Consider the following 11,658-nt stretch of genomic DNA (forward strand, 5'->3'; position numbering starts at 1 on the left):
AAAATATTATTTTTTAATTTTAGAGTTGGTATTTATGTAGAGAGAGTATTAATCAGTTGAATATGATAAATTTAACTTTCTTTAAATTAAACTTTATTATTAATTTTTAAAAGAATTAAATTAATCACCTATTACAAGGTTAAAAGAATTGCTCCTTCCATGGATTTTAGTTTTTAATCATTTAGTACTAATTGGATTATGGCATTGATAGTCAAAAGTTTAAAGAAAATGGCGCCCCGTGGTATGAACGAGGAAGCCACCTTGATATCATGAAAAGAAATCATTATTATTTCATTGAAAAGGCTAATAGATAAAGAATGATTACTGAAGTTCATTGACCCAACTAGACAATTAGATAAAGCTCTTAGGCATGTCATATGTGAAGAAAATTTGAAGAATAAATTAAAGAAAAGAAGAAGAAGAAAGAACCTTCATCATTATAAAGGTAAAGTGAAAAAGCAAAGGGAATTATTATATTTCATGAAATTATATTTAATAATATTTTTATAATGAAGGTTTAAAAATTAGAAGGGTGTGATTGATTCAAAAATTAAAGACTGGTATGGTCCGTCAATGGTGGTCGACAAGGAAGCAATATAAAGTTAGAAAAGGCAGGTAATTTAATTATATATTTTTGCTTCTTCCATGAATTTTAGTTTTAATCATTTAGGACTAATTCGATTATGCCTTTGATACTCAAAAGTTTAAAAAAAAAAATGGTGCCCCGTGGTGCGACCGAGGAAGCCACCTTGATATCATGAAAAGAAAAGAAATCATTATTTATTTTATTGAAAAGGCTAATAGTTAAACAAAAATCAAAATTATGATGAAATTTTATAAATGTACTCTATTTAATTTTAATTAAAAATATATTTTTTAATAATTTTAATAAAGATTAAATCTTAAAATTACACAAAATTCAATTCAATGTGCAATGTTTAATGACTAGAAATATGATATAAATATTAATAAATTAGTATCTGTTATGTCATATCTAATGATGTTATATTTCAGAAATATGAGTTCAAACTTTTGTATTTAATTGTTGTCCTCAAAATTAAAATGAATACAAATTTATTTAATTGAGTAAATTTAAATTTAAAATTTGAAAAATTGTCAATTTTGGCATTTTTATTTACTTTGTAAAAGAACTTTTTTACACTCGAGTTTGAAAAGATACAATCAACGAATTTGGAAAAGAAAATATTTGCATATATGGGATATTTTTATGGTGTATGTCATGACAGTTATTATATAACAAGAAATTGGGAATGTAAAAAGTGTGAAGAGACATGGAATCACACCATAAAAGGAGTTGCAAAAGGGAACTATACCCAACAGCCAAGAATTGTGATGTTCATAGACATTAAGTTTGAAGAAATTTCGTATATACATTTGAATCACAATTAAAATTTTATATATATAATGATACCAAATCAAAATTTGTGTAGTAATTTGTATATCCAATCAATGTTCATGTACAATTTTAATATTTGTCCCTTTAAATAATTTTGAAATGCATATTTAATAATTTAATTTTTTTAATTCTAAAATATACTTTAAGAGAATATTAGTTAAATATACTTGTCAAAAGACTTCTATTTAAAAGTAAAACTTTCTGCAAATTAGTTTGGGTTTTGATTTTGTGTATCAGTTTTTCGTGGCTTGCTTTGTGTATTTTGCAGAAACTTTTCGAGGTTTTCTTGTGTTAAATAAAGGGTTGGAAAGGAATAAATGAGAATTCCTATTATTATTTTCGTGATCCTCGCCCTTTATGATTTTCCGATTAAAATAAATAGACGGGGTTGGGAAAGGAATAAATATTTTTTAATACAATATATAAAAATAATATATAATATAATATATAAATAATATAAAACATTACAAACTTAAAAAATTGAGTTGGGTTTGGTTGGGCTTAAGCCTTGAATGTTCATGCTCATTTTTCAGACCTAATATTTTTATCCAAACCCTCTCAAATTTTGGGTGAGCCTTTAGGTTTGGATGAATAGCTGAACCCATAAATAAGTTTAGTTAGAATCTTAATCCCATCAAAGTAGCAATAAAATCAACATTGAGAGTATCTTAACAAAGTCCAAGATTTTCAAGATAAGTTTTTAGACATTCGATTCCATCTCCTTAAAATAGGGGATTCGATCCAATAATCAAGATAATTTCTTCTTATGGATTGATTTTCAATATGGAACAACACACCTCTAGACCTGTCCATAGGTTGAGTCACCCAGCCGAAAAGTGAGAGCGTTTGGGTAAAAATATAAGCCTGAAAAATGAGTTTGGGCAAAAAAAATAAGACCTGCTTAGAAAATGAGCCGAACCTCGGGTAGGGCTTTTTTTACCAAGCCTGACTTAGCTCGAATATGAAAAAAAAATATTTTTTTTATTTTTATTTTTTTCTTGCTATTTTCTTATTGATTTTTTTCACTGTTTTGCTACCATTTCATAATTATATTACTACATTTTGTTGTTATTATTTGGATATTGTATAACTCATATTTTATTGTTAATTTTGTTACTATTTTTCACATTTGCTTTTTAAGTTACATTTATCTTAGTGTTATTTAAGTATACATATTTTTTCAATTTGTTGGTAAACATTTATTTTAATGTTTTAATATTTTTGATGTATTATGTTTTTAAAAATAGTATAAAAATACGAGTGGGCGAATTGGGTCAAAATTTTAGTATTTTTATCCGGATTAGGCTTGGGCAAAATTTTAGGCCCATTTTTCAAATCGGGTTGGGCCCGAGCCTAATAAGTGAGCATAAATTTTTGTTGGACACAACCCGACCCATAAACACTGTAACACCCCTAACCCTTATCCATCGCCGAAACAGGGTTACAAAGTGTTACCAGTAAATGCAGAACATTTACAGATTAATCGAATCATTTATTATTCACTTTCTGAGATCATATATATATATAACGACCTTTATTTGGGCCCTCGAAGCCCAACATAAACATTAAAATCAAGTCGGAACTCAACTGATTTTTCATAAAATTTTTCGCTTAATTTTTAAAAATTTTACTTGAAAGCAGTACCCACACGCCTGTGTAGTTGGGCCGTGTGGATTCCACACGCTCGTGTGGCTTGGGACACGCCCATGTCCCTTGTCCGTTGAGCTCTCTGTTTATGACGTCATCATCAATTTAGGGGCACACGGCCAAATCGCACGCCCGTGTTCTAAAGTCGTGTTCCATACACGGTCGTGTCTCTGCCTGTGTGGTCAATACCTAGGCTATTTTGCAAGCTTTGGTCAACCTTAATCTCTTACACACTTATACAAAATCAAAAGCATATAACATGGTATTCATTTAATGATTAAACATTCTCAATTAAACTACAAACATAGCATTTGTATGTCATCATACGTATGTCTCTCATACTCATTTTACCTTATCTATTATAGAACCACTTATACATTTATACCATGATTATCATCTTACCAAATATCCTCAGCTTAATCATTAAGCATTCATATTTAAAGCTAGATCATATCTTTATAAAATACCACGATTTAGATGCGCAAAATAACATGTTTGCCTGAAACATTTCAATTCAACTTCATACCCAACAAGCATCACATTGAAACTAGTCATATATATATATATATATATATATATATATATATACATGTCATGATACATATCATTCTCTTTCTGTTTTCTTATAAACACATATCATTTATTTCGTTATATCAATATTTCATATACCATAGTTTTCATGTATTCCACATATATTTATTTTCCTCCTCCTCTCCATTCCACATCCTTAATGTATATAACATTCTTGTAAGTACTATTTCACAATTTACTTATAAATGCTCACATCAAGCTGTCCACACGAGTCATAGTCACTCACTTATTTATAATTCGAGCTACAGAGCTCCAAATTAAGATCCGTAAATTTTTCCTGAAACTAGACTCACATATCTTTCCACCATAAAATTTTCAGTTTTTTGGTTTAGCCAATTAGTACAGTTTATTCATTAAAATTTCCCTTGTTTCACTGCATTTCTGACCTCTCTTCACTAAAAATTAATTATCTCACAGTACAGAACTTGAATAATGTTTTCATTGATTTATCTTAAAAATAGACTCATTAAGGATTCTAAAATATAAGTTTGAGCCTCTAATTATTTTTCTCCAAATTTTTGTGATTTTCCAAAGTCAAAATTGGGGAACCCAAATTCATTCTGACCTTGTCTCACAAAATTCATTATATCTCATAATTTACAATTCAATTGCTTATATAGTTTCTTCTATAAGAAACTAGACTCAATAAGCTTTAATTCAATATTTTTTTCATCCTCTAATTCAATTTCTACAATTTATGGTGATTTTTCAAAGTTAACCTACTGCTGCTGTCCAAAACTGTTTTAGTTCAAGATGTTTATTACCATTTTTCTTGTAAATTTCACTGGTCATACAATTCAGTCCTTGCTCAATTAGCCCATCAATTAAGCTAATTTTTCTAAATTAACGTTTTATTCCATCATTCTAAACTATTACACAACCTTTGAAAATCAGAATTTCAACACTAAACCTTAATTCACAACTTTTTCACACTTAGGCTCTAAAATCAATTTCTATTGAAATTACTTGATAAAATCATCAAACAACAAAATCAAAGCTTCAAATCCATTTTAGTTCATCATAAACAGCCAACACTTATTAATGGTAGCTTTCAATTTTGTCCATAAAATCAAAAACTAATGAATTAAACACTTGGACCTAATTGTAAAAGTCACAAAACATAAAAATCTCAAAGAAAATGGCAAGAATTGAACTCACATATGTCAAAGTATGAAAAAACAGAAACTTCCAGACCTCCCATGGCATTTTTGCTGAAGAAGAATGATGATATCTCTAGCTTTTTCAATTTTATCTTATTTTATATGCTTAATTTGCAAAATTTCCAATTTTGCCCTTTGTTCACACTTGATTTTTATTTTTCCTGCATTTTCCTGCATACACATGCCGTCCAGCCCAATTAATTGCCTATTTAATCCTCCTTTAATTATTACTAGAGTTATTTAATCACATTTCATAATTTTGCACTTAATTCAATTTAGTTCTTTTTACCCAATTGACTACCAAAACCTTAAAATTTCTTGACGAAACTTTAATACTGACTTACTAACACTCCATAAATATTTCTAAAAATATTTATGGCTTGGTTTATGAATTTTAGGTCTCGCTATTTCGCTTTTAACCCAATTTACCTGATTAAATCTTTTAAAATCACAAAATTCACTAATTCAAAAATTATTTTAAATTCGCACTTGGCCCATAATTATTATTTATTAAAATTTCTAAACTTACTCGTTGGATTTTGTGATCTCGAATCACTGTTTCCGACACCACTGAAAAATTTGGTTGTTACAAACACCTCTACATACCTCCAAAACAACAACAAAGATCATGAGCTAAATGTTTAATTTTAAAATTTACCAATCGAAGTTATGTAACCTAAACGTTATTGGATACATTTGTAACTTCCATTCTCATTATTGCTTCAACAATTTTCTCTTGAGTTTAACATTTTTGTACATAACACTAACAAAGGGGAATCCCAAATTATGCAGTTTCATCAATGATTATTTCTCCTTGTTTTGATTTAAAACTAGGTCATTTCTAATGTTTTCCATATATGTCTTATCAATAACTATTAAATATAACTCCTATTTTCGGTCAAATTTGAAAAACAATCTTTCAATTAAACCCTGTTTACTTGTTTCAATCAAACACTGATTAGTTTAGATTATTTTATTATTATTTGACCTATGAATTTAGCCTATAAATAGACTCTTTTACAACCTTAGAAAAATATGCCCATTAGAGATTAGAACTCATAACACATTTAGAGAATTTTGTGTTTACGTTTTGTGGGTTCCTTATTTTTGGGTTTTCGGGGTTTAGTTTTTATCTCCATCTTTTGTACTCTTCATTCTTTTGCCATTATAGTAAAATTATCTTTACTTGTGGTTTTTTATCCTCTTTGGAGGGGTTTTTTCACGTTAAATTTGTGTGTTCAATTTCTCAATTTATTCCGCTATTTTCTTGTTCGTTGCTTAATCGGGTTGAAATCCTAACAAGTAGTATTAGAGCTAGTTCAATTTTCATAGATCAGCCCATTCAGAGATGGCAGCAACAAAATTTGAAATTGAGAAGTTCGATGGTGAGACAAATTTTAATCTATGGTAAGTTCGGATTATGGTAATTCTAGTTCAATCAGGTTTGGAAAAGGTTGTTACTGGGAAAAAGCCTGAGAATCTAAATAAAACAGAATGGGAAGAGCTTGATGAAAAGGCTTTGTCTGCAATCCAGTTGTGCCTTGCGAATATGATATTGCAAGAGGTATTGATGGAGAAAACCTTATCTGCCTTGTGGAAAAGGTTAGAAACTCCTTATGCGACTAAGTCTCTAGCTAACCGTTTAGTGTTGAAACAACGTCTATTTACGTTTCACATGAACGAATATGAGCTTCTTAGAGATCACATCAGTCAATTCATTACTCTTTTAAGTGATTTAAAGAATGTTGAGGTTTATATTGATGATGAAGATCAAGCTATGCTATTATTGTGCTGTTTACCTCCTTCATACAAGTCTTTCAGGGAGACCCTGATTTATGGCAGAGACAAACTCTCATTTGAATATGTGAAGGGTTATTTGTCGAGTAGAGACAAACTCGACAATGAGCTTTATTTGGATAGCAAGACAGATAGGCAAGCTTCCGTTTTGGTAGCATCAAAGAAACGAGACAAAAGGTGTCGCTATTGTAAAAAGTTAGGTTACGTCAAAGCAGATTGTTATAAACTACGAAATAAAAGAGCTACTGAGAGTAACAAGGAAGATGTAACTGGTGCTAATTTGGCCGATAAAAATGGTGATGATTTCTTGTTAGTGTCAACAAGCAATAACACCAAGCTCACGTCCGAGTGGATCCTAGATTCAGGATGTTCTTTCCACATGTGTCCCAATAGAGAATGGTTATCCACATACAGTTCAGTTAAAGGTGGAGTTGTGCGCATGGGAAACGATTCATCTAGTAAGGTAATTGGTATTGGTACTGTTAAAATTAGGATACACGATAGGATAATTATGACACTCTCAAATGTCAGGTATGTACCTGATTTACGAAAAAATCTCATCTCATTGAGTATTTTAGACTTGAAAGGATGCAGAATCAATATCAAATCGAGCGACATTAAAGTATATCGTGGAGCTCTCATTTTGTTAAAAGGTAAAAGAACCGGCAGTCTTTATATTCTAGAAGGTTCTATAGTGACCGGTGAAATCGGACGTCCCTCGTCCGTTACGGAGTTGAAGTCAACTCATTTGGAGCGGAGGCAACTTGGTCATAGAAGGGAAAAAGGTATGACCGTTTCATTAAAGAGAGGTTCTTTTTTAGATGCAAGTTTTGAAAAGTTAAGGCACTGTGTTCGTAAAAATCAGACCCGGGTTAGTTTTGATTTGATAGTGTACAAGTCGAAGCCTAGAAGTCTTCCAGTTTCTAAGCACAAATTCGACTCAGTTAATTCCCTGCATAGTTCAGGATAGGCTCGTGGCAGGCTTTGGCAAAGATGGCGTTGTGGGAATATGAGTCAAGGTGGAGATTTGTTAAATATGGCTCCTATTTTTGGTCAAATTTGAAAAATAATCTTTCAATTAAACCCTGTTTACTTGTTTCAATCAAACACTAATTAGTTTAGATTATTTTATTATTATTTAACCATGAATTTAGCCTATAAATAGACTCTTTTACAACCTTAGAAAAATATGCCCATTAGAGATTAGAACTCATAACACTTTAGAGAATTTTGTGTTTACGTTTTGTGGGTTTTTTATTTTCAGGTTTTCGGGGTTTAGTTTTTATCTCCATCTTTTGTACTCTTCATTCTTTTGCCATTATAGGAAAATTATCTTTACTCGTGGTTTTTTATCCTCTTTGGAGGGGTTTTTCCACGTTAAATTTGTGTGTTCAATTTCTCAATTTATTCCGCTATTTTCTTGTCCGTTTCTTAATCGGGTTGAAATCCTAACAATATCATCTTTCTTTTCTATTGTTCTTTACATGAATGAGGTTCTAACATAAAAAATACACATTCCAATAAAGTGTTTCGAGTCAGATCTCGGGTTGCATCAAAACGACGCCATTTGAGCGTCTGAGGCCAATCCCCAAACGACGCCATTTTGGAAGCCTATATAAGTAAAAAAAAATTCAAAAAAAATTCATTTCAGATCCCAGTTAAAAAAAACTTGAAATCCCTTTTATTTTCTCTAAAATAGTCTTCAAGCTAGCCTTCAAGTTCGGCGAACCCCCCCCACGATGACCACCAATCGCTAGTGATAGGCTTCGTCGTTCCTGGTGGTTGGAAAACATAAACAACTCTTTTTTGAGTGTTTCGCCACCTAGAATCCAGATCTGGGGTCTGTGCTCACCGGAAAGCCACCGAAGGTTGTAAAATTTGTGGAGGACCCTTTGATTTTTGGGTTTTCAAAACCCTTTCATCAGAAAGTGTATCGCCCTTCATCGGAGGTGATGACCTCGGCCACTCATGGTGGTGGAACGCAAGCCGTCAGGTATGTTTTCAACCTTTTCTTTTTATTTTATGTTTTTTATATATATAAAAATTATAGATTCAAAAAAAAAATTAAAGAAAAATCACCGTCAAAATTTTGTATTCTGTTTGTTTTTTTTTTCGATTCCTTCATGTCTATCCAAAAATACATTGTGGTAATGGCTTTTATAGCCGAATTACACTGTTGTTTTTCACTATTTTTCTATTGTTTGTTTCCTATTTCTGCCATTTCCATTATTTTTGCCTTCTGTCTTCCTTGGTTTTCTCTTTGCAAGTACCATGGTGGTCACGATGACAATGGGAAACTCACCCTTGCCATTTTGGTGCAATGGCGGTGGGGGCACCTCAAACCTCAGGCGATGAGCACGCCGACACGACACGAGAAGTGGCGCCAAGGGGCCTAGGGTTTGTTTTGTTTTACTAAAAAAACATTTAGGATATTGGGCCACTGGACCATTACGATTTTTTTTATTTGGCCTTTGTTTTTTAGGGGGGGGGCTAGTTTGTAAATGGACTGTTGTTATTATTTTTTGGTTTTGTCTTATTATTAGTCCTGGACAAAATTGAGCTATTACACATAGTATTTAGGGACACTATTATGGCCATGTGTCTGTGTCCTCTTTTCATGAGTGCTGTCAAAGCCAAGCCCTTGAGCTCCTAGAAGCAGCCACACTTCCATTCACATAGGTAGATCCCATCAAGAGTGTTTACATAATTATAACACTGTGGCATATTTATGTTATGGGTCCATTAAGAGTACATTACTCATCATTCCCTTATCATTATGGGTACGTAGCACTTTAATCTTAGGATGGAGTTATTTATAGTGCTAACAGTCACATACTAATGATGTACTTTATCTCATTGAACTCAAGACTTGACGTTATACCAAGTGTTGAGTCGAGTTTCTATCATGGGTGACTCTAATTAATGGGTTTGACTCTAATTAATAGTGATCACTCCATCAGAGATTAATTGTTGGACATAACTATGTCTTAATCCAATGTGTCTAGACTTTCCATTGTATACTTGACTATATGCCTTTGCTAGAGTAGCCTCACTATCACAATGGATAGAAAATAGGTGAAATTGGCTTATACAATAAAGGTACATCATAAAGAAAATTAAGGCTAATTAATATAAATATAAATTTGAAATTATAAGGATGAGCAAATATTTTGTACAAAAATAATACCTCTTTAAAATAAGTAATAAATTTTCTTTCTTTTACTACAAATAAGTCACGTGAATCACTAAAATTGCTAATTGTAATTATTTTATTGCAAACTCATAAACTAAAACATGTGGAATAATACTCCTATAAAATGTATTATTAATGTCATTAATTTAAGGGTTTTTTTTTTCCATTAAGTTTTTGGCTATGCTAGTAAGGTTCAAACATGGGAATTTGAATGTTCAAGATCGAAATTCACTCTTTGTAAACCATGTATGAGCTTTATTAGAGGAACAATTGGTCGGGCTATGTTATGAGTTGAATTTAAGCATTATGTTAACACATTTTATGTTTGTCCAAGTTCAGGCTAACCCTAAATATAAGCTTAAAACTTTTTCCAAGTTTATACATATTTGTAAATAGCTAACCGAAGCCCATTTTAGGCCATCCATATTATTATTTTTAAATCTGTTTGAAGTATTTATATTATTTTTAGTTTAATATTTAATAATTTTATATAGTTTTTCATTTATTAAAATTTTATATGCATCCAACTAACAATTTTAATGTTTACATTTAATATGATATATTACTATAGATTGATTTTTAATGTGTTATAAATTATATATTATATGAAAATAACATAATATAATATATTAAAATTATAAGAAATGAATTGCACTAGTCGGGGTTAGAAGGTCGCCTTAAATATTTAAGCTCAACCCTTACACATTTTAAATATGTTTATTTTTTGATTTTTTTGTTCAAGCTTATTTTGATACTTTTTTACCATTCAAAATTTTGAGTGAGTCTTTTAACTTGAACATGTAATTCAATCTTTGAACAAGTCTATATTTTATATAAACTTATTTTTACTTAAATATGGTTACGTATGAATTACGTCTAGAATTATTCAAACCTGGATTATATTTCATCTGTAGTTTATGATTTGAATATATTGTCTATTCTTTTTAATTATCGGTGAGTACGATAGTATTTGCACCATTTTTAATTTTTTAATTTTATAATAATGTATCTATACAAGAATTTATAAAAGCTAAACTATTATTTTTAAGGGTAAACTATAAAAATTGTCACTTTTGTTTGCCTGATGTTACATTTTAGTCACTTATGTTTGAAATGTTACGTTTTAGTCACTTATGTTATTATTTTGTTACGAAGTGATCATTCTTCCGTTAAGTTCTGTTATCTCCCTAATGATAATCCTACGTGGCAGTCCAACTAGATATTACTGAATCTACTAATACATACTTCATCCGGATGAAGTACGTATTAGCAGATTCACTAATATGATTATATATATATATATATATATTTACGCATGTATCACATTACAAAAATAAAATTTTAAATACTTATACCTAATAAAACATGTATCTCATTACAATAATAGTTATTTTCAAATAACATATTGTTTTATAATTTTATTTCTTATTTAATATTATAATTTAATTTTAATAATGCATACTTTATCCGGATGAAGTATGTATTAGCAGATTCAGTAATATCTAATTGGACTACCACGTAGGATTACCGTTATGGAGATAACAGAACTTAACGGAAGAGTGATCACTTCGTAACAAAATAATAACATAAGTGACTAAAACATAACATTTTAAACATAAGTGACTAAAATGTAACATGAGGCAAACAAAAGTAACTTTTTTTATAATTTACCTATTTTTAATAAATATAAAATTGAAGGTAATTTTCTTTCACTTAAAATAATAAGCAATTATATATATTTTAAAATATTTATCCTTAACACATTGTAAATATATAAATTTATAAATTAATAATTAACCACACAATCACATCTCATAAAAAGAAACCCTTAAAATTAATATAAACAATAAAAC

This window comes from Gossypium arboreum, chromosome 10 (assembly GCF_025698485.1).
Source record: "Gossypium arboreum isolate Shixiya-1 chromosome 10, ASM2569848v2, whole genome shotgun sequence".
Taxonomy (NCBI): domain Eukaryota; kingdom Viridiplantae; phylum Streptophyta; class Magnoliopsida; order Malvales; family Malvaceae; genus Gossypium; species Gossypium arboreum.